We start from the raw sequence: 24,438 nt of genomic DNA, 5'->3' as shown, positions 1-24,438 counted from the left end.
CACAAAGGGGTAGGGGTCCTTGAGAACGCAGAGTATAGGGCAAAATTCCTACTCTGCAGCAGAGCTGAGTTAGCCCGCCACCCCCCTGGTCTGGTCCCGGCTTCTGAACCCAGCCAGCTCGGGTGAGCTGGGTTTGGGTGCCCGTGATGGGCACCCAAATTCTCAGCAGTCCAAAGGACGGGGGCTCCCGCACCCCAGGGCCCGCTGGATCCTTGGGCCTGGTTCCTACTCCTGACCCCAGCTGAGCAAGGGGAACCTGCCTGGGCCAGATAGGTGTACCCCAGGGCCTCCCAAAGCCCAGGCCTAGGTCCCAGCCACACTAGGACAGCATCTCCTACCTCGCTGGCCTGGTAGACCTGAGCCTGCTGACTCCCTAATCCTGCCCAGCCCAGTCCTCTATCTTCCAAGGCTAGGAAATCTCACCGGGATCCACGCTCATTGAGTTTGCAGCCTAGCAGCCTGATCTTGCCACATTGACACCATCGACCAGAGTCCGGTCTAGACCATGCCCCATGGGCCGCCATGCCAGTGGAGCTCAATTACCCTGCCCGTGCTGGAGACCAGGCCTGCCGGAGCTCTGACCCAAAGGGCCTCCCTGCCAGCCAGAGAAGAGGACAGATTCATGGACCTGCTGCTTCCCCTCTGTAGGCCCTGCTCACCCACAGGAGAAGGGGAATCCCTACGCACAGTCTTAAGACCTCACCTCCTGGGTGGCACAGGATGTCCACAAGTCACTGCAATCCCAGACCAGGCCCAAACGTCCTGTGCTCAGGGCTTCTCCGAGCTCTCCAGGGGCTCCTGCTCCGGCTCAGCCCCACTTTCATGCAGGGCTCGCCTCCTGCCACGCCTTTACCGGGAGCCAGCGGGGAGCGTGGCAGTCCTTCCTGCTCTGCGGCTGCCTTGCCCTTTCAACTGACTCTCACCCACACCCCTAGACCCTGGGCTCAGGGTGCGCCCACCACTGTCCCTGAGACCTGTGGGCAGGAACCAAGGAGGACGTCTTCTCCTGACGGGCCTGCCTGGGGAGCCCATTTTCCTCAACCATTAAGCCACCACATAGTGGGGGCTTACAGAACCCTGGGGAAGGACCGATTGTGGAGTTGTTATATCGATTTTTTTTATTGACTTACTTTATTATCGAGTTGCAGATATCGAATGGACAGAATACCAAGTGTCAGAATATCGTTGAGCAGAATATCGAATAATATCAACTGTAAGGGAAGTAATATCGAATTCCTTAATATCGAAGTTAGTAATATTGAAGTAAGTAAAATCGTTTGCAATAAAATATATGTGAATAACATCAAAATTTATAGTAATGTTATGCATTTTAGTTTGCATTTTAAATGTATTAGTTTAACATTTTTTGTTATGTTTTTATTTATTTTTAAATATATCAATTAAATGTTTAGAAGTTATTAATTTTTTTTAAGGTAATTTTATGTTTTAGTATTGTAGCAGGTTGTGGGTTTATAGGGAAATAGGGTGGGAAGTAATTTAATTATAGTAAATTAAATAATTTTTGGGGTAAATTATTAAATATTTTAAACTACAATTTGCGTTTTAGTTCCGTAGCGGGTTGTGGGTTTATAGGGGAATAGGGTGGGAAATAATTTAATTATAGTAAATTAAATAATATTTTTTTGTAAATTATTAAATATTTTAAATACATGTTTGCGTCTTTGTTCCGCAGAGGGTTGTGGATTTATAGGGGAATAGGGTGGGAAGTAATTTAATTTTAAATAATTAATTAATTAATATTTTAGTATTTAATCATTTATATTGTTAACTAGCTGTACCCGGCCACGTGTTGCTGTGGCTCAGTCTGGTTAATTGGAAAAGAAAGAAAAGAGAAAGCGCCCATTTCTGATATGTTTAATTTCACATTGCTTGTGGGTATACAATATTTTTTGTAATACTGTGCGATTTCATAGATATGTATGATCGCATTCCTATCACTTCTTCTGTATGTTTTTGATGGCAAATGCGAATATGGATCAACCCACCGGTTATGTACTTCGATGTCACTGTTTCGCATTTTTATGGTTGCTAATGTACCCCCATCTTCTGCTGATCTTCTGTATAAAGGATATCCATCGTTCCCTGTAACTGTGTTGGATACTAATGCTAAAGGAGATTGCTTAGAGCATTTTCCGTCTATCATGCATGGTGAATTTGGATTCAGTGTACCGCAAGGTCTATGTATCATATTTTTCGTCCCAACTTCATGCAAATCCTTATCAACGTCAGCCTTGGGTATTTCAGCGCATATTACATTTTCGATTTCGTTGAAGTGATTTTGTTATAGAGCCAGATTAGTATATGTGCCTGTGGCAATGCTCTCTTTTGCCATTCCACTGAGTGCATCCAGCAGCGCACAGACACAAACACTTCATGTTTTACCATGAATCCATCAGCCATTTCAGCTTCTGTCTGAAAACACGTGCTGTGATGTCATGCCTATCCACCGGTTGTTTGAAGTGATTTTGTTATAGAGCCAGATTAGTATATGTGCACGTGGCAATCCTCTCTTTTGCCATTCCACTAAGTACATCCAGCAGCGCAAAGACCCAAAAATTTCAGGTTCTGTATAAAAACATGTGCTGTGATGTCATGCCTATCCACCGGCGATTTCCCAGGAAGTAAGAGCTGTTGTATATTGTCCCAAGCTGGATTGCATGTGAATGTAATGAATAGGTCTGGACGCCCGTAGTGACGAACATACGCAATTCCATCTTGAGCGTACTCATGCATATGACGTGGACTGCCTGTATATGAAGATGGCAAAATCGTTTCAGCGCCTTTTACCTGTCACAGGTGTGACCTCTATGTATATAAAAACACTCGCCTATTCGAATGCAACATTGTGTCAAAATTTCAAAGTAATCTGTGAAGAACTTTCTGAGATTTTAGATGTTGAACAAACGAACATTTAAATTTTTATTTATATAGATTGTCTTAATTAATTAATTATTAATTAATTATAAATGTATTAATAATAAGTAATAATTGATTGGTAAGTATGTTAATTGTGTTTAAAAAAGTTATTACTTATTAATTGGATATTCATTATTAATAATTACATTATTAATATGTTAATTGTGTTCCTTTTTTTAGGAGTGAGTTGGGAGTTGATAGGGGAATAGGGTGAGAAGTAATTTAATTGTGTTTAATTAATTATTTAATCAATTAACATTTTTGTATTTAATGATTTATATTGTTATTTTTGTTAATTACTTATTTAATAATTAACTGTAAATTGATTCATAATTAATAATATATTGGTAATTATGTTAATTGTGTTAAAACAATATTAATTATTTATTCAATTGATAATAATTGTTAATAATTAATTTGTTAATATGTTAATTGTGTACTTTTTTAGGAGTTTGTTGAGGTTTGATATGGGAGTAGAGTGGAAAGTAATTTAATTTTTATAATTATTTTCATATTTTTTATATATTATTTATTTAAAGTTATTTTATAGTGTTAATTGTGTGTATTAATTTATATTTCATAGTTATTAATGTTATTGGTAATTGTTATTAGTTAATAAATTAATTGATATTTAATTATGTTACTTTATTATCATTTTACAATATTGGTGATTACGTTTATAGGGGAATATGGTGGGAGGTAAATTAATTTTTATTTATTACTTAATTGTTAATTAAACGTAAATTATATTGTAGGAGTGGGCATACTAAAATATTCCCCTACGCTATCTAACACTTTCCCTATTGTTGCACTCACTGCAGTGGGAATAGTAATTTTTACCCACCCGCTATCCAACACTTTCCCTACTGGTGCACTCACTGGAGTGGGAATATAAATTTTTACCCAGCAGCTAACCAACACTTTCCCTACTGTTGCACTCACTGGAGTGGGAATAGTGATTTTTACCCACCCGATATCAACACTTTCCTTACTGTTGCACTCACTGGAGTGGGAATAGTAATTTTTACCTTACTGCTATCCAACACTTTCCCTACTGTTGCACTCACTGGAGTGGGAATAGTAATTTTTACCCACCCGCTATCCAACACGTTCCCTACTGTTGCACTCAATGGAGTGAAAATAGTAATTTTTACCCTCCCGCTATCCAACACTTTCCCTACTGATGCACTCACTGGAGTAGGAATAGTAATTAATATCCTCCCGCTATCTAACACTTTCCCTACTGTTGCACTCACTGGAGTGGGAATAGTAATTTTTACCCACCCACTATTTATTTATTGGATGAGTTTTATATAGCGCTGGCTAGACACGGAGGTATCAGAGCGCCTTACATGAGGTTTAACAATGTTACAGCATTAAAGCAGATTCTGTTACATCAGTTACTAGAGCAATTAGCGAGCAGGAAAAACAAGAACATTGGAGCAGATGGGGTAGATGGTGAAAGAGAAAAGGGGCATTCTACATGAGGTAAAACAGTGATTTAAAAATGTTTCATGAAATTACAGTTACATCAGTAATTAAGTGGTCCATATAGCAGAAGAGACGCTGACCAAGTGGCTAGGAACAGTCTGGAAGTCAAAGGCAAGATGGAGGGACCAGGTCAAGGACCCCCAGGACCACAGAACATAATAGCGGGGCTGCAGGCGAACACCTCCATCCAGAAAATCAAAAGTAAAAAAAAAGAAACGCCTACCCCAGGGACAGGGCGCCGTGAGGAGGGTATGTCACTAGGTGTAGATGGACGGAAGGCTGGATGACATTGATCCATCGTGAGTTATTAGAAGTTGGGGAAGAAGTCAGAACAGGCACCAGCTCTGGAGGGAGAAAAGCAGCTATGGTGTCAGAAGGGAGTGAATAACACGCAAAACAGGGCACCGGCATCACGGCCCTTTCGGGAAGCTCCAATCGGGAGGAACGATTCACACGCCCCCACTGCAGCCCCAGAGAGGCACTGCCGGAGCCAGGAAACTGCATCATGTGTTCAGAAGACAGTCATTGATCAGAGGGACCATCAGGGCCGGAAAGACAGGCATCAGCATTGGACATTAAATGGGAGGCGAGACCAGAAGGCTGGCAAAAGGGCAAGCAGCAGCAATTAAGCCCAGAGGCAAGGGGAAGTTCAAGAGGGGAGAACCTCAGGGCTGCTTACCGACGGCCATCCAGGGAACTCACCAGGCATCAGCATCATCGAGGATGCCTCAGACGACTGCAGGTCCACAAAGACTCGAGGAATGGCGTGGATGAAGAAGACAGGACATGCAGCGAAGATGTGAGGAGAGGAGAGCTGTGCCCAATGCCCGGCTGGGTAGGTGACAGGCGCCGCAAAATCCGGAGCCAATCTCCCCTGTAGCTGTCTGGCAGCTCGATCGGGCATCTGCCATGACTGCTCAGTCTCCAAGGAAGAAAAGCATTGATCCCATTACAACTCCAAGACTCTCGAGTTCACAAGCGGGAGATCAGAGCAACGAGGACAACGAGGACCTAAAGGCAAAGAAGACCCCAGGTGAGCATTAGGGTCCAAGGAGGAGGTGGGAATCTCGAGATTTACACCCAAAAGACGATCACTTGCCGAGAGCTCCCAGCCGAAGCTCCTCACCTGTCAGCCACCTTGGCATCTCAGCTATCCAACATTTTCTCTCCTGTTCCATTTGGAGTGGTAGTAGTATTTTTTTCCCCTACGCTAGTCAATGTTTTTACCATTGTTATATTTAATGTAGTAATATTATTTTTGATAAAAATATTTATTTTAATGTTTTAACTTATTGTATACTAGCTTACCCGTCGCGCGTTGCTGCGATCTCAGAAGAAAGGAAATTCAGGGAAACTCGTTATGATAACATTAAATTTACATTGTGTCATTGTTATTGAAACTTATTCATTTTATTTTTGAAAACATTTCCAAGTGTGGCTTGAGCAGTGCGTCCTCGATTGGCTTCCAATCTTGATTCTGGTTGCTCTCCTGTTTCATTTGAGCGGGCTTGAGCAGTGCGTATTTGATTGTTTTCCAATCTTGATTCTGGTTGTTCTCCTGTTTCATTCGAGTGGGCTTGAGCAGTGCGTAATCGATCTGTTTCCAATCTTGATTCTCATTGCTTGTTCATTTGAGAAGAACTGGCTTGAGCAGTGCGTACTCGATCGGCGTCCAATCTTGATTCTCGTTGCTCGTTTGTTTGAGAATTACGGGCTTGAGCAGTTTGTATTCGAACAGCTTCTAATCTTGCTTCCTGTTGCTCGTCTGTTTCTGAAGCTCATAATGCCTTTTTCTTTCGTGCTTCTGATGTAGATTGACCAATCGATTTCTGTTTGGGGGTCATAACTGTTGACGATGCTTGCAAATTCACTGTCTATTTCAGTATTCTAAAGATTATGAGGGCCCTGGGGGGCCGATTTAAAAAATATATATTGACAGAAACCTTTGCGTGAGTGTACTCAACAACTTCCCAAAGTTTCATGGCAATCTGATGAATGGTGCAGTAATGCATAAAGGACAAACAGAAGAGACAGACATACTTTAGTTTTTATATATATAGACTAGCTTACCCGTCGCGCGTTGCTGCGATCTCAGAAGAAAGGAAATTCAAGGAAACTCGTTATGATAACATTACATTTACATTATGTCATTTTTATTGAAACTTATTCATTTTATTTTTGAAAACATTTCTAAGTGTGGCTTGAGCAGTGCGTCCTCGATTGGCTTCCAATCTTGATTCTGGTTGCTCTCCTGTTTCATTCGAGCGGGCTTGAGCAGTGCGTAATTGATCGTTTTCCAATCTTGATTCTCGTTGCTCTCCTGTTTCATTCGAGCGGGCTTGAGCAGTGCGTAATCGATCTGTTTTCAATCTTGATTCTCGTTGCTTGTTCGTTTGAGAAGAACGGGCTTGAGCAGTGCGTACTCGATCGGCGCCCAATCTTGATTCTCGTTGCTTGTTCGTTTGAGAATTACTGGCTTGAGCAGTTTGTATTCAAACAGCTTCTAATCTTGCTTCCAGTTGCTCGTCTGTTTCTGAAGCTCCTAATGCCTTTTTCTTTTGTGCTTCTGATGTAGATTGACCAATCGATTTCCGTTTGGGGGTCATAACTGTTGACGATGCCCACAAACTCGCTGTCTATTTCAGTTTTTGAAAGATTATGAGAGCCCTGGGGGGCCGATTAAAAAAAAAATTGGGACAGAAACCTCCGCGGGAGTGTACTCAACAACTTCCCAAAGTTTCATGGAGATCGGATGTATGGTGTAGTAATGCATAAAGGACAAACAGACAGACATACTTTCTTTTTGTATTTATATAGATAACTAGCTTACCCATCGCGCGTTGTTGCGATCTCAGAAGAAAGGAAATTTAAGGAAACTTGTTATGATAACATTCAATTTACATTGTGTCAATTTTATTGAAACTTATTCATTTTAATATGGAAAACATTTTAAAGTGTTGTTTTAATTCTGTTTATTTATTCGAGTGCTTGTGGATACAAGGTATTTTTTGTTTTTCCGTCTGGTGCGTACAGGAATAAATCAGAAGGTTTTCCAATGCGTGAGCTGGCCACATACAGTTGTCCATGTGAGAAGCACGGATTCTCCAAATCTAGTCCACACACTTGCAGCGATTGTCCTTGTGCTTTGTTGATGATCATTGCAAAAGCGAGTCGCACCGGAAAGTGTAAACGTTCAGTATTGGAAAGATTATGAGGGCCCTGGGGGTCCGGAGGCCGATATTTAACAATTCTTTTTTTTTTTCTGCTAGAAACCTTTGTGGGAGTGTACTCAACAACTTCTCAAAGTTTCATGCCGATCGGCTGAATGGTGTAGTAATGCATAAAGGACAAACAGACAGCCATACTTTCGTTTTTATATATATAGATAATTTTTATATTTATATTATATGCTTATTTATATATATATGATTATATTTAAAATAATGTTTTTAACATTTTATCATTAGAAAAATATATTTCTTTTAATATTAAGTTAATATATATAACAAATTAAGGCATGTTTATTTTTTTATATTATATTTATTATTTATTCATTTTAACCATTATTCATTATTTTCAGGTATGCTTTATTTATTTATATTTATTATTTAATTAATTTTATATTATTATTTTTTTTTATAAATCTTTTTATTATTATAAAGCAAAAATAAAAATAAACAGACATATCCGGTGCCATAAATACATCAGATGTTAACAGGGTGAATTAGTACAAAAGACAGGATAGACTTGAAACAGCAAAATTCTTTGAGAGGTCCGCAATATTAAGCACAGAAATAGAATTGACAATAGTATAGCCGCTAAACAGTTTAGAAGCGGATCCTCAAAACCCACTCACCCGCAAATCAAACAGCAGGAGAATCATGGCAACCTGACACTAGAAGTCAAGGATCAGAGTCCGGATATTACGACAATAGTACATGTATAGGAAAGACTAGGGAAAAAAAAGGAAAAATAATATGGACGATAACAAAAAGAAAACAATAAACCCATCTCCCCACCCTGCACCCTTGCAAACGGTTACCGCCTAACCCCCAGTAGCAGCGTGCCTGTCGCCTCAACTAACTAGATTCTAAAAGAAGAGATCTACCAGAGTAGAGAAGAGAAGTGGAGGAGGACATATTTGTACGGGTCCCAGGTCGCCCCTCCCCCCGCCAGAATCATGAATCCCCAAATTGAAGCCAAGAAATCTACCAGATAACAAACATGTGTCTCTACAAGGGGAACATCAATCACCGCTCAGCCATTCCAAGTCATAAGTTTAACAGATCTCGTGTCCATCGTTCTTAAATAAACCCCAGTCTTTCAAACTCAACCTTGCCCCTTACGATCAGACCCAGGAGTCCCCTCTGGACAAACCACCTCTGCCACCGGACAGTTCGAGGACAAAGAAAATGTAAGAGAATTCAATGCGAGACAAAGTAGAAGAACGAGGGTGCTGTAAGCACCGACAAGTCCAGAGACTCTCCTCCTCATTATGAAGTCCCAACGTTGATCCGTCCGCCGTCTTAGCGGCTCCGATGTATAGGGGAGTGACGCAGTTCCATTCTGATAACAGTTCTCATCAAAAGTCTCTAAAATGGGAACAACAATTAGTTCTTCCATAGGCGGCAGCGATCGTAAGCTTAGTGGTCCATTGGTGGCATTGAGTTTGTTCACATCTTCCATGACACTGGGCAAGGGCACCAACACATCCCACATTACGGGGTTTACTTTCTCCAACAGAGTGGCAATCGTGGGTGTCTCGGTCGTCACTGTTTCTTGTAGTGGAGCAGGGTCCGGTCCAATTTGTGCCAACTCAGACAAGCGCATCGTCATCTTCTGAATACGCTCTTCAACATATACGTGAATAGACTCAATGGCTGCCAACACAGTTCGTAGCGATGGGTCACTCTCGGTCCGCTCCTCTGCTCTGGGATCGGACACAGGAATGATTGCTTCCCCTTTCGAACTCGATCTCTCAGAGAGGAAACGGGCGAGTCGGGAATAGTCGACTACGATTGGAGAACTTTCAATGTTACCGATGAAATCCCAGGTCCGCAACTGCAAGCACAGACTCCGAACCAGCGAAACCCAGCGGGCCCTTTACCGGGTCACCAGGCAGGACACCCGTCCACAGCCACGACCGTTGAGCTGCCTCCATTCCTCCGACTTTCACCAAGGTAGCCAAACGTCATCCATGGCAATCCGAGAAAACGAAAAAAAAAATTCCACTCCGGTGGACCGGACCCAAGCACACCACCGCAGCCGATGTTGTTTAACTGAAACCCGGATGGGCCGGTACTTGAGACCCCGGCTTCCGGACAGATCTAGGCCGCAAACTTCCACTCGACATGGCTTTGTCAGCCGAACAGATAAAAAGTTCGGAATAGCTCCATTAAGCTCACGGCAGGTTCATAAACACAGTGGCTGGGCGCAAGAACAGGATAAATGACAGGATATTCCGGCGGGAGTCAGAGGTCGGCGGAGCCGGGAGCCTATGCGGCCATCTTGGTTGCTAGCGTGGCTCCTCCTCCAATTTTATATTACTTTTAAGACATTTTAAAAAAATCGATATTTTGGTAACCTATATTATTAACAACAATATTTAGTACTCAACATTTTTGTACTTACGTGTTTGTAGATAGGAAGTCAGTCGATATTCTGTCACTCGATATTTTTACCTTGATATTCTGGTAAGTCGATATTCTTCTTCTCAATATTCTGTTAGTGATCCAAAGACAGAAGTTGGAGCTAGCCCAGCCAGCCAGTAGGCCATCCATCTGATCACCCAGCCTTCAGGACCGTTTGGTCACCCGGCCCGCATCACAGGATTTCTCTTATGGAACTTGGTTGTGGCCAGAATCAGTTACACAAATAATCTTTAGGAACATCTCGGATCATAGGAATACATGGTCTTTTTGTACCACGGCTAAATCAGGGTGACACAAGTTGTAAGTGTTTTCCAATCAGGTGGAACCATAAAATCTCAACTTTATAATTATAAATATACGGAAACAAAATATACAATGTAGTCCAGCAACTTGCTGGTACCTAATTCAGATAACCCCTTACACTTTTCCTTTGTTATGCATTTGAATCTGTAGTTGGTCCTGATGAAGGTGGCCAGACTAACTTCCTACCGAAAGAAGCATAGACCATTTCCAGAACTTTGGGAATCCTACCATAGGCACAGACAAGAGAAGAATTTTATGAGATTAATAATTGAACTCTCAAGTGTCTTTGTAGAATCCAAACTCATATAGGATCCCATACATGTTTTGTATTTTATTATTATCTTTTGTGTTGTATGCATAATAGTGTGGCTGAATAGTCAGTAAGTCAAATACACTTTATACGATTTGTTAAAATCATAAAAGGCATAAAAGATTTACATACATGCATAAAAATTTAGTAATTCATGTATTTCCATTCAGGTGGAACCATAAAATCTCAACTTTATAATTATAAATATACGGAAACAAAATATACGGATGTATTCCAGCAACTTGCTGGTACCTAATTCAGATAACCCTTTACCAGCAACTTGCTGGTACCTAATTCAGATAACCCCTTACACTTTTCCTTTGTTATGCATTTGAATCTGTAGTTGGTCCTGATGAAGGTGGGCAGACTAACTTCCTACCGAAAGAAGCATAGACCATTTCCAGAACTTTGGGAATCCTACCATAGGCACAGACAAGAGAAGAATTTTATGAGATTAATAATTGAACTCTCAAGTGTCTTTGTAGAATCCAAACTCATATAGGATCCCATACACGTTTTGTATTTTATTGTTATCTTTTGCGTTGTATGCATAATAGTGTGGCTGAATAGTCAGTCAGTCAGTCAAATTCACTTTATTCGATTTGTTAAAATCATAAAAGGCATAAAAGATTTACATACATGGCTAAAAATTTAGTAACTCATGTATTTACAAACTCAGTGCAAGACCCTTTTGGACAAATATGCTGCAGTTAATCAAGTTAAAAACAAAATGGTTAATAAAATCAATCAGAATAATGCATTTAGTGGCACGTTTTTCGTTTTAATTCTAATTGCCGCCACTAGAAAACTGGCCACATAGAAAGTTATGTGTGGCTGAATAGGTTTGACAGGTGAGAATGTAGGTACGATTGGAGTCTGTGAGGTTATTCATGATTTTGTGATTTGTTTTTCAAATTTGCATAGTAATCTATCTCATATGAATTAGTAAATACATGCTTGTTTTTATATGATGACTATTTCTTCACATAAAAAAGAATATATATCCAAAAAATGAAAAAATATATTTTTGATAAATAATAAAATATAATTTTATTAATTAAAAACATGTGATAAGATTCTGTTTTGGGGATATGTCTCATATATGAGCTTTTGACCAATGTTAAAATTAAGTAGGTCAGCATAGAGGTTTTTCTTCTGTTTTTGCCCGGCCCGCAGGGCCATCTGGTCATCCGGCCCGCAGGGTCATCTGGTTGTGCAGCCAGGCAACCAGATGGCCCGGGATGACCCAGTGCCCAGATGGCCTGGGACAGCTGGACCCAGTCACCCATGCAGTCCAACGAGGGCAAGGGTGACCAGGAGCTCAGAGACCTCTGCTGGGGAGGCTCCATCCTCTGGATGCTCGCCTCCCTTGTCAACTTGAGCGAAAGAGAGCAGTGAAAAGGGGGTGGGCTCCGGTCCCAGGCCATCTGGTCACCCTGCAGACCCGCAAAGGAAGGTGACCCCCGTCCCCACACCTGGGTGGGGCATGGAAGCAAGGGAAGGCCCCCATGCCGGAGGGCATGTGGTGAAGATGTCCTCCCCTGGACCCGTGTTAACCCCTCTGCATCCCTCCTGCCAGCCCGGCGGCAGAGGGACCCACCCCCAGGTGTGGTGGAGGAGAATGTCCATGGGCACCCACGGATAGAGAGACAAACGTTTGGCTCAGAGGATATCTTTCAATAGATTGCAGTGAGGTAGCTGCTCTGCTACATAATCAGGTAGTCTACGAATGATGTAGCACCAGATGCTGCACAAACATGCGGTGCACTAAGGGCGATGGAGGCGGCCCCATTCCGTCCATGCTCCAGTCCCCAAGCGAGGGATGTATGTCATTACCATACATGATTTTACTACGGGTGTCTTTACTTCATAGATTTTACCACGCATACCATTAGTACACTTTAACATTAGCATACATTTGAAAAACACTTGCCATGCAAACAACTAGCACGCACACTGTCATCACGCATTTATTTCGTTACTGCGGTCATTTAATAATATTTTATGATTGCCCGTGCTAACCAGTACCAGAGTTTCACTGACAGAGTAACACTGCCACCTACTGGACTGCGAATTTTCAAAACAGTAGAGTTTCCAAAATATCAGTAACAACAATATCACTGCAAGTAAAATTAAAGGTAAATGTCTGAGAATTTGCAACGCATTTTGATCATGCGTTTTTGCTGCTGTATTAAATATACCCACACGTGGCACTCACTGGACACAATAGCAGTTAAGTTTCCTCTTTCAAATGTCCGTTTCATGACCGGCTTTTAGATAATGACATATTTAGCAGCTCTCCTGCTCTCATTATAATCAGAATTTGAAATTGTCTGTGCCCAGTTAGCAGAGATGTTGACTGACAGAGAATAGGTGCCTGCTTCTCATTCAAGTGTATGCAGGAAATAAATAAACATGAAATAATTGCTTGCTGGACAAAGGCGAAGCTTGGAAAGTCCTGTCTTCCCTCCACCGTGACCTTTCTGTGGCCTTTGACTTACTGGAACATGACCCTCTTATCTCCACCATAACTGTACCTAGGTGCATCAGAGCTGGGTGATTTCACTGCTGGCTTAAATATAGCTATCTAAAAGTATGGATAAAACTGTAGCTCCTCCCTACACCTGATCCTACACAGACCACGCCCCCCTGTACACACCCCTACATGCCTCAGTATCTATGGCAGTCTCCAGGACAGCTTCTGGGCGACGTCAGCGTCCCCACATAGCAGTGCCATCAAGATACCCTACTTTAGCACAGAGCTAGCAAGTGATTATTTACATGTCTATTTATTTCCTGCATAAACCTGAATGAGAAGCAGTCAGAATCTCTGCTAAAATTCTGATTATAATGAGAGCGGGAGAGCTGCTAATATGTCATTATCTAAAAGCCAGTCATGAAATGGACAGTTAGAGGAGGAAAGGTAACTGCTATTGTGTGCTGGGAGTGCCACATGTGTAGGGTATATTTAATACAGCAGCAAAACCGCATTTTTAAAATGTGTGGTAAAGTCGTGCGATGTTAAGACCACCGTGGAAACAGTCTAATCGAAGTAAAAAGTGCATGGTAAATGTACTCCGAAGTAAAAACTTCGGAGTAAAGGCTGTTTCCCCAAGCGAGCAGCTCTATGCACTTGCTCCCAGAGAGAGGCTGGCTATCCAAGGTAGCCCGAGGCTCCGCAGCACAGCGGTATCATTATGGTTTAGGGGAGATTCTGACTTAGAGGCATTCAGTCAAAATCCCACGGATGGTAGCTTTGCCCCATTGGTTCCTGAGCCAGGCACATACACCAAATGTCTGAACCTGCAGTTCCTCTCGTACTGAGCAGGATTACTATTGCAACAACACATCATCAGTAGGGTAAAACTAACCAGTCTCACAACAGTCTAAACCCAGCTCCCATTACCTATTGGTGGGTGAACAATCCAACGCTTGGTGAATTCTGCTTCACAATAATAGGAAGAGCCAACATCGAAGGATCAAAAAGCAACGTCACTATGAAAGCTTGGCTGCCACAAGCCAGTTATCCCCATGGTAACTTTTGTGACACCTCCTGCTTAAAACCCAAAAGTCAAAAGAATCATGAGCCCCCGATTTCAAGGTCTGTATTCATACTGAAAATCGAGATCAAGTAAGCTTTTGCCCTTCTGCTCCACCGGAGGTTTCTGTCCTCCTTGCGCTCGCCTTAGGAGACCTGCGTTATCGTTTGACATGTGTACCACCCCAGTCAAACTCCCCACCTGCCACTGTCCCTGGAGCAGGTTGCGCTTGGCGGACACCGGGCTTCAGGCACTTGGACTCAGAAGCGAGAGACCCTTGAGGCTCGCACCCCTGTCTCACCGGGTAAGTGAAAAAACGATAAGAGTAGTGGTGGTCATTCACCGGGGGCCCGAGAGCCTCCCACTTATCTCAAGTCTCCTCACAGTGCCAGATTAGAGTCAAGCTCTGCAGGGTCATCTTTCCCCACTGATTCTATCAAGCCTGGTCCCTTGGCTGTGGTTTTGCTAGATAGTAGGTAGGGACAGTGGGAATCTTGTTTATCCATTCATGCACCTCACTAATTAGATGACAAGGCATTTAGCTATTTCTGTATCACCTTGCAGTGGCTCATTCTGGGTTATTATGCTGCCCGTCAGCGTCAAATCAATTTTGCTTACAACAAAACAACATTTGTTCGTTCCGGAGTACAGCCACACTGTAAGCTGCCCTCACTGGAACTGGGATCACGTATAGGCCAGAGATCGTATACCCTGCAAAATTGTCTACGAATTGTCCTGTGAAATTAAGTATGATTAGCAGGACATCAATAATCAATGCAATATGTAGTGATTATGTGTATGTAATTATTTGAGACCTATTCTTCATTCATTACATTTCAATAATCATGATGTACGCTTTTGTATCTAAATTATTATAAGCACACATCTATAAATTGCACATCTAGCTAGAAAACACACATCTATAAAAATTTGCATCTATAAAATCCACATCTATGCTAATTCTTGTGTCAACTATAAACTATTATGTATCTGTTTAACAACATTTAAATATTAACAAATCAACATTTTAAAACAATATGTTTTATAAGAGTGACATGTGTGCCGTACGATTGTGTACATGACAGCATTTAGCTTGAAAATTTTAGATATTCATTTTTATTGACTTTTAATTGCAACAAAGAACACAGCACCATTTAGAAAACAAGACCAAGACAAAAGCATATCACAATGATATAAAAGATTTTGTACATACAGCCAATATCAGCAAACCCCCTTCCAAACTAGAGATCACATCATTCCAAATCAGTCTTCTATCACTCCAACCCATTTGCCCTACATTTGGCGAAATTTCTTAGGACAACCTCATACCACATAAAGAGGCCGATCCTGTGCAGCACACCAGTCCACCCCCTGTGCCAACTCACCAATGTGGGTGCGGTATTATTCAGCCAGTGAGCTGCAATGTCCCTCTTGGCTACTGCTAGTGCTGTATACTCTCTACTGGACCTGTCCCTCTTCTTGGTGAAGACACACGTCTTCCCAAGATTTCGTACTGGATACCTATCCTTGGATATCCTCTATGGTGAACACCTTTTTTCAGCCACTAATTTATACTATCATATCATATTTTGTAAAAATATACATGTGTGTGTCTGGCAATGGAGCCCTTTGTACCCTCAGTGAACGTGAAAGACCAGTGAAAAAAGGGGTAGGGGAGTTGTGTATGTATGTAAATGTATTTGAGCTTATATAGCGCACAGCTACCCACAAAGGGTTTCCCGGCGCTTGCTTAGGGAACCCGTCCTGGTATTCTCCTGTGAGATAACCCCGGCAGGGTATCCACAAGGTGAAAGCCAGGCATCCCGCCACGAGGGGCCGTTGTGGAGATTAAGCAAGCTATTGCCCAGAGTCGCAGAGTGTGAACCCGTGAGTCGAGTAGGCACCGGAGCGAGAATTATCGAGTCTGTGGAATTTTTTGAGCCCAAGACCCGCCGAGGCGGGGAATTGAACCCTGGTCCAGGGCCGATCTCAGCTTCCGGGTCTGCCGCCTCTAACCCCCGAGCCACACTTCTCCACAAGAAGCAAGCAGAGCCTCACGGGAGCAACACCCGGCGGAGGAGTGAACAGGCTGGTACTTGCCCGTGTCCTCACGTTCTCATCATCAGCTTCTGCTAGTGCTGTACCAAGGAAGAGTTTCTCAGCCCTGGTGCCATCCAGCCCCTCTGTGATGCCCAGGTGTTATGTATTATTTTAGGACGCTATTGTAAGTTTCCCGATTCATGCCCTTATATAGGTATAAATCACTATATCCTTATATAGGCATAGAAATCATAACCATATTTAGGCATAGCTCATGCAGTCCAAATACGGCAGGGCTACTGGTACTAGTTCTGAAAATCCACAGCGATTTCTTGGAAAAACCCGCCTTCAGCAGTCAGGGACTTTCCCTTGCCTGAGCACTGATTTATCCAAGAACTCATGGAGTTTTCTAAGAACTGAGACTCTTTGATGACGTTATTATGTCCAACCATATGTCAAACCAGGCACCTTCAAGGTATAAATATGCCCACACTTGCCCGAACAAACACATGGTGGTTTGGAGCAGTTCGACTATCTACTTGCCCGACGTACCGTGCTACAGCAAGTGCCGAAGGAAGCCGACCCTCCAGCAGACGCACTGAGAGAGACGCTGTCTTTTCTCCTGCCGAGAAATCCAGCTCCAGTGTTTCCAAGCTACCCTTGCGGGTTGTTGGGAAATCGAGTCCTGAGACCAGCCTTCTTCATTCTAAACTAAGGTATAGAGCTGATTAGACTCTTAGAGAAACCTTGGGCAGATTCTTGGCAAACGAAAACTACATTTATGCTACACCTCACTTACTTCCTCCCTTGTACTAAGCTAAGGTTAGGTACCCCGGTGTAGGCGTATTTTAGAAGCACCAGTTGAGTACTTTTAGCCTCTGTTATTTATTTATGTATTTTTATATGGTTTAAGAACCATGCAATGCTCTTACAGTATTATTTTATTCTACTATTTATACTGTACGCATTATATCCTACAAACTGTGTTACGATTGTAGCAGTTCATTTCTTATGCTTGAGAAAGAAGACTGTTCAATTAATCTTTTTATTTAAATCGCTAGTCTATCTATTTCTCTGCACCTCTAGTGAAATGAAGCATGCACAATTGACTTAGTGAAATATCTATCTATTGTTTCCACGACTCTGAAGATACGTTTTATCTTGGGGAAACAGAGTTGTCATGTTTATGTTATGTTATGTTATTAGGGTATTTGTATAGCGCTCAGCTACTCAGACAGAGTGTCCGGCGCTGGCAGACCCATATAGCACGAAAGGAAGACACAGATGAGATTACTGGCTGAAGAGCCATGTCTTGAGCTCTTTTCTGAAAGATAATAGATTGTCGGTTCTCCTTAAAGCCACTGGCAAGTCGGTCCAGGCCGGTACGGGCTTTTTTAATGGCCGGTGTTCTGGCCAAGGCCAGTGAAGCTGAGCGAAGTGCTCTGGCTGGATGGTGAAAGCCAATCGTGTTCCTCAGGCATCACGCGCCCTTGCCATGCAGAGCCTTGAATGCAATTGTGAGGGTCTTAAAAACAATACGCTGTCGAATGGGCAGCCAGTGGAGCGATTGCAGGATCCCAGACGCATGGGATCTACGGCCAAGACCAAAAACTGCCCACGCCGCAGAGTTCTGCACCACCTGCAAACGGGACAAAAGATAGTCAGGGAGGCCGAGATAAAGCACATTCGTGTCATTCAGTCTGGATCCTATCAGCGCCTGGACAATTGTCCTTCTATGAGAAAAAGATAAGAGTGGAAGGAATTTCTTCAGCATCTTGAGCTAGCCAAAACACTGTCCAACCAGGCTCATGATCTGAGGTTTGAAAGAGAGACCATTATCTATTTTCATTCCGAGATTTTTCGCCACCGAAGTGTCTGTGGCTGCAGGAAACATGTCGGCTGGCCACCACAATTTCCAGCCAGGGACAGGGGAACAACCAAAGAAAAGAACCTCCAATTTATCGGAGTTACACTTCAACTGATTACACTGGAACCAGGCGAAGACGGTTTTCAGGCAAATCCTGATCGGCTCCCCATCAAAATCGATGTTCTTCTCACAGGTGAAGAGGAGCTGGGTGTCGTCAGCGTAGGAGACAATCTGGGCACCACACGACTCAGCCAGCACCACCAAAGGGACCATGTAGATATTAAAGAGAGTGGGGCTCAGAATGGATCCCTGAGGAAAACCCACCTCCAAAGGCGGCACCACGGCTGAGTACGGGGGCCCAGACCGTCTGTTGGCGGTCCGAAGGAAAGGATTTGAACCAGCTGAACACCGTCCCCACAACCCCGATCTCCGAGAATCTAGCAAGGAGACGGCTGTGGGGGACGGTGTCAAACGCCGCCGACAAGTCCAACATCACCAGCAGCGCTTTCTCTGCCCTGTCAAGAACCTCCTTAATGGCCTCTGAAACCTCCAACAGAGCAGTTTCAGTGCTCAAATTGGCCCTGAAACCTGACTGCGTCTGATGAAGGACATCATGCGCTTCAACAAAGTCCGAAAGGACTGTCTGAACGTGTTTTTCCATTACCTTTGCCAAGACCGGAAGCAGGGAAATGGGCCGGTAGTTAGAATGGCATTTAGGGTCGCGAGTCGGTTTTTTCAGAAGGGGTAGCATCTGAGCCTGTTTCCATGCCTGCGGCACTACCCCTGACTCAAGAGAGCAATTTAAAATGGGATTCACGATGGGGTTAATGGCCGTAGCAATTTTAGCAAAAAACTTGGCAGGGCAGGGGTCCATCGGGGAACCTGATTTCATTTTAGAAAGCAGATCCAATGAAGTCAGGTGGCTGATAAGCGGAAATTCAGACAGCCTAGATCTAGTCAGTTCCGTCCGAAGATAGAGAGGTGCGGCAATATCAGTCACCTCTGCCACAGCCGACCCTAATGTGGCCTGAATGCTACAGATTTTATTAGCAAAAAACCTGCTAGATCCACGACCCATGGCTCAGAGAAAGCGCTCTTAGTAGTCGCTGAAGCAGGGGATGTGAATTCCTTCACAATCGTGAAGATTTCTTTACTCATATTAGATGCCTCCTCAATCCTCCTAGCATAGTAAGCCTTCTTTTCTGAATAGATGTCTTTGTGATAAGCCTTAACACACTGCTTATTGGCCACTTTAAGAGCCTCTTCGTAATTCGATCTCCAGGCTCTTTCTGCCTTCTTGCAATGCCTCCGGCTGGTGTTAAGTGCCGGCTTAAACCAAGGAGCCGAGGCCCGCGCCGAGTTCTTATGCGCCGGTAGAATGGGTGTGAGTTCGTCAAGGCAGCGCGCCAACCATGAGCGAAACCGCTATAAGTCGTCCTCCAGGCTACCCGTGAGCTCGCAAGGATAAGACATTAGGTACTGCATCACCATATCCACTGAAATACGGCCCAAAGCACGCTGTGGCTGAGAGTTGCGGCCAGGACCCCTGTTATGGGGCCTGGACTTACCCAGGATGTCAAAACTAACCAGCATGTGGTCAGACCACAGCACTGGTTCAGGTACAGCTGCCAGAATAGGGACCGTAGAGAATATTTGATCACGAATTTGGCCCCTATTATTCGGTTGTCAGAGACTAATCCCTTCTTGTGAATTCGAGAAAGTTTCTAGTGACCTCTGAGCTAGCTGGCACACACAATTTAGTTTAGTATCTTCGTTAGAGACCTAGTCGACCTCAGTCCTACGTCTAATCTACAGGATATATTATTCCAATGCGCAGAGCCTATTGGGAATATAGGAACTACACTACATGGCGCCTAACGTTTGGTAAGGCACTAGTTTAACGCTAGATACTAGAGTAACTCAGTCGTGCTTTCCACAGAGATCCCTTTTTCCCGTAAAATACTCCAATAGACATCTGGAGAGGGTTAAAGGATAAAATATCCGCCTTAAACTGAGTAGGACGAAAAATCCTATGTATTAGTTTTTGGTTTTGTTCAACGTTGAAGGATACAGTGTTCCAAAATATTGTGCACCCTATCTTTATTTCCTTGAAACTTGCTCTGCAAACCTTCATAAAAGAGAGAGTGGCGAAGAGTTAGCTAGAGCTGCAACAGCAGCACTTGCACAAAACCTAGATACTATAGGTTTTAATGAAAATGACCCGGATGTTATACACATCCCGGCAAATGTAGAAAAAATTATAACCTACAGACTCATAAATAATGGAGTATCATTGAGAGGTGGTAAAATAATATTTGTGATAAAGGCACATGAATATTGGCAGACAGAGGTATTCTATTCATGGATTGTCTTTCCTCAAGCAAATCCAGTAACACATGAGTTCCACTACTAAAAAAAGGAGGAACCTCCAGCGGAATACGTTCCTTTCAAGGACGTTGAAATTCCACTAACTTACCAAGAGCATCAGCTCTGGCTTAATAGCGCCCTACAACATCAAAATCACATTTCCAGGTTCTGTCCACTTGGTAGACCAGGAGCTACATGGCCGGTCCTAGCCAGCTAAACACCACATCCTAACATCGAAAGAATGACAGATGTAGAACTGTTAACTCAGCTTAAACAATTAATTAAAATACATAGACAATTGGGACATTATGTCATGCGGACTTTAACAGTCCAACCAGCTGTAAGAATTCCACAGCACACCCCTCATCAGGGATACACAAACAAAATCACACCACAGACTATACAGTCAGTAATCGGTAAGTTGCCCTCAAAAAGGCAACAAATTCCATTCTGGTTAGCCCAGAAAATTACTCAAATAGAGGCAGTATTTCCTGATAGTACACCTCATGAGAAACACAGGATTCTAACAATCTGACTACCAATGGTTGATTGTACCACACGTAGAGGACTGCACCACTTGGGGTACAGTCTTCGCTTCGATCTACACGAAAACATATGGTGTCCCGTCTATGGCGGTAATACCAGACGTCCAAAGACGGATTCAAAATGAATACGGTCCAGAACCGGCCTTAAATCTTGGTATAAAATTACTGAAAGATTTCAAACAGGTCTCAGCTATACTAATAGCCAACATTAAAGGTGAAGCAGCATCTGTGGCAATCCGTCAAAAGCTAAAAGAAACAGATATTACTGAGCAACCATATGAACTTGCCAGAATTATTGAAAAATCTTATGAAGAACTAGGTAGAGATTGTTTGGGAGGGAAACCTGTAAAGCCCGAACTAACAGAAAATCCTGAAAAAAGTTTTTATCAAAAATAATCTCACTACTCCTAAAAAGAAGTGGGAGAACACTAAACAGACGCCTCCTAAACAGAAGCGTTCTCAGTCCAGAGGAAGGTCTCCTCAAAAGGAGCCCTCTGAAAAAAGATATAATCTTAGAAAGAGGGATAATATAAGAAAACCTGATAGATATCAAGATGCTGATACACAATCCTCTCGTACCTTTCAGACTTCCTCGCAGAAATCCGGAAGAAGAGGACGATCAAAACAAAAAGATGAACATGTGCAGTCCAAAGACGATCAACACGTTCCGAAGAATAAGAAAACTCAATTCACCAAAAAGAAGGTAGCAAGTCTAAAAATCAGACATGCCGAGGATCTTGAGGACACAACCCAAGGAGGAGTGGGCCCAGAAAATGCTGGACAGCACTGCAGAGGTCACCCTAGCTCACAGGATCCTGAAGGATAATCTGGAGACAGTGGATCTGAATGAATACATTCAAGTTCAAACTGCCGACACCAGGGTTAGTGTACCCCATAAGTTATATGAAGTAACGGTCCGAATAGAGGGGGATATAACTAGGAAAATAAAAGCACTCTTTGGGAAAAACTATCTAATTGTTATGACATCCTTCTAGCTGAAAAAGACTGGCCACCTGAATTTGTCAGGGAGTGCCCATATGGTGAAGAGATCATAATGCCAGCCTTCTTTAATCATATTCTTATTCGTAAAAAATACACCTATGCCAGAAAATGGGCTGTGGCCCAGACTTCAGCATTATATAAAAATCATGTGGGATCGGATTCGGATTCTCCTCACCATAAAATCCAGTAAAAAAATCAACCTACTGCTCAGAGGCAGTATCCAGTAAAGCAGGGAGATATTAGATCAACTTGAATACCAAGGGGTGATTGAAACATGCACCTCGTCAATGAACAATCCTTCATTTCCTGTCTCCAAACCAGACAATACATATGGTCTAGTTTTGGACTACAGACATTTCAACTCTTGTAGCAAAACGTTTGCAGTACAAAATGCACACAGTGCAGCACTGATAAATAACATTGTGCGCAAAAAATACAAAACGGCATTTCAAACGGTTTCTTCTGTCAAAAAATTGCACCAGATAGCAGGTACATGACCGCTTCCTCAATCATGGGGACACAGCGACAATTTTGCTGTCTCCCCCAGGGATTCAAGAATAGTCCAGGATTATATTCAGCCATAGTAACAGAGTTACTACAAACGTATGATGATGAGGCATTATCTTATGTCGATGACATCTATCTTGAAAATGATGATTTGGACAGGCACTTGTACAGGGTGAGCACCATAATACTTGGGTTTACCTCAGAAGGGTATAAATTCAATTTTAAGAAATCACGAATTCGGGGAGGAGCTTCGCGGGCAACCAAGATGGCCGCGTGAGCTCGGAGCTCCGAAGACCCTCCGATCCTCCGCACTGATCCTGCTATCTATCCTGTCCCACGACGGTGGGAAACAACGGCGAAGTCGGTGCTGAAGCGGCGCCCGGTCTCAGACTGAAGATCCGAGCTTCCTGGGCCGAATTATGCCGTCGTGAAGTTGACGGGCACTACCGACGTCATTGACTGGTGTTGTTGGGAGTTGGGACCGAGAAGTGGCCTGCCTCGGGACACCCCGTGCGGGCCTGCCACACTTGTTGGGCCAGCTGGCCCGGGCGGTCTCCTTCATAACTTTCCTCTTGTCGTATTGGGGGCGCTTTGTATTGTGTGTCTCGCATCGACTGGAGGTGCTATTGGTGGCCTGCCCCTCCCTTGGACTATCCTGCCCTCACTATTCAACATGGCGGGCAGAGGGGATCCGGACAAAGGGAAACCTCCGAGGGTCAGCAGGAAACCGACCCAGTCCCAATCTACTATCCCGGAACGGTTTTCCCATTCAAAGGGATCACCGGGCACGGCGGGCCACACTAAAGACTCGCATCAAGATATGTCCCCTGAAGATCCTGAATTCACACTCCGGGACGTGATGGGAGCCATTGCTGGTGTGAAGGCTGAGATGCATAGCCAACACGAAGCGCTGTCCAGCAAAGTGGATACCCTTAAGATCGAACTCAATCTCATTAGAGCTGACCTCGGCAAGACCAACGACAGAGTGAAGTCGCTCGACATCAAAACATCGAGTTTGACTAACGACATGTTGGATGTGCAGACCGAGGTACGGGACCTGAAGGCGGCTAATGGGGCGCTTGCTCTCCGGCTTGATGATTTCGAGGTACGGGCCCGGCGCCAGAACGTTCGCATTACGGGTGTGCCGGAGGGGGCCGAGGATGAGTCAGTGGACTTGTTCGTGGAAGAACTGGTGGTTAAGAACTTGGCACCGGGAGGATTGAGCAAGTTCTTTTCAGTCGAGAGAGCACACAGGCTGCCGGGTGGTCCACCAAAGTCGGGTGCATCCCCTCGCCCCATCATTGCGAGACTTTTTAACTACCGGGACCGGGACGCCATTCTGCAGGCGTCGAGGAGCGGTGGCCCGCTGCGCTTCCAGAAAGCTGATATTAATTTTTTCCCTGACTTCACACAGGCTGTTCAGAAACGCCGGCAAAGTTTTATGGGTGTGAAGCGGCGGCTTAGGGAGATGGCGATGCGGTACTCCATGCTTTATCCTGCAAAACTTAGAATCGAACATGGCAGCCGGACAATGTTTTTTGATCTTCCAGATGCGGCAGGGGACTGGTTGGACACTTTGCCTCAACGTCGGACCGAACCGGAGGACCAGACGGAAGGTGCAACAGGAGGCCCAGGTTCCCAGGAATGAACTTTCTACCTGTGACTTTCTATCTGGGGGGTTGCTGCGGTTGGCATCGAACTCGAACATTGATTCTTTTTCTTATTACTTCTGCACTTCTTAAGACGGAGGGTAACGGGGGGGATAGGATGTCTCCTTTCTCCTCTGGGGGCTTCTTGTAGGTTAGTTTCGGGGGCGACAGGCACACTGCTAGTTGGGGTGGCTTTTAGTCTAATGCAGGGGTGCAGGGTGGGGGGTGGT

The 24,438-nt window shown here is 43.7% G+C and overlaps 1 protein-coding gene and 1 pseudogene across 2 annotated transcripts in view; both read right to left on the bottom strand.

Moving 5' to 3' along the window:
- LOC147705924 (B-lymphocyte antigen CD19-like) overlaps positions 1-24,438 on the bottom strand; it is a 911,795-nt gene that overhangs the window by 846,205 nt on the left and 41,152 nt on the right. The window lies entirely within an intron of this gene.
- On the bottom strand, positions 13,878-14,666 carry LOC147705928 (28S ribosomal RNA; annotated as a pseudogene; the record flags this gene model as incomplete).

The sequence above is a fragment of the Lissotriton vulgaris genome, chromosome 7 (assembly GCF_964263255.1).
Source record: "Lissotriton vulgaris chromosome 7, aLisVul1.2, whole genome shotgun sequence".
Taxonomy (NCBI): Eukaryota; Metazoa; Chordata; class Amphibia; order Caudata; family Salamandridae; genus Lissotriton; species Lissotriton vulgaris.
The sequence above is the reverse complement of the archived record's forward strand: the minus strand, read 5'-3'. Positions and strand labels throughout refer to the sequence as shown.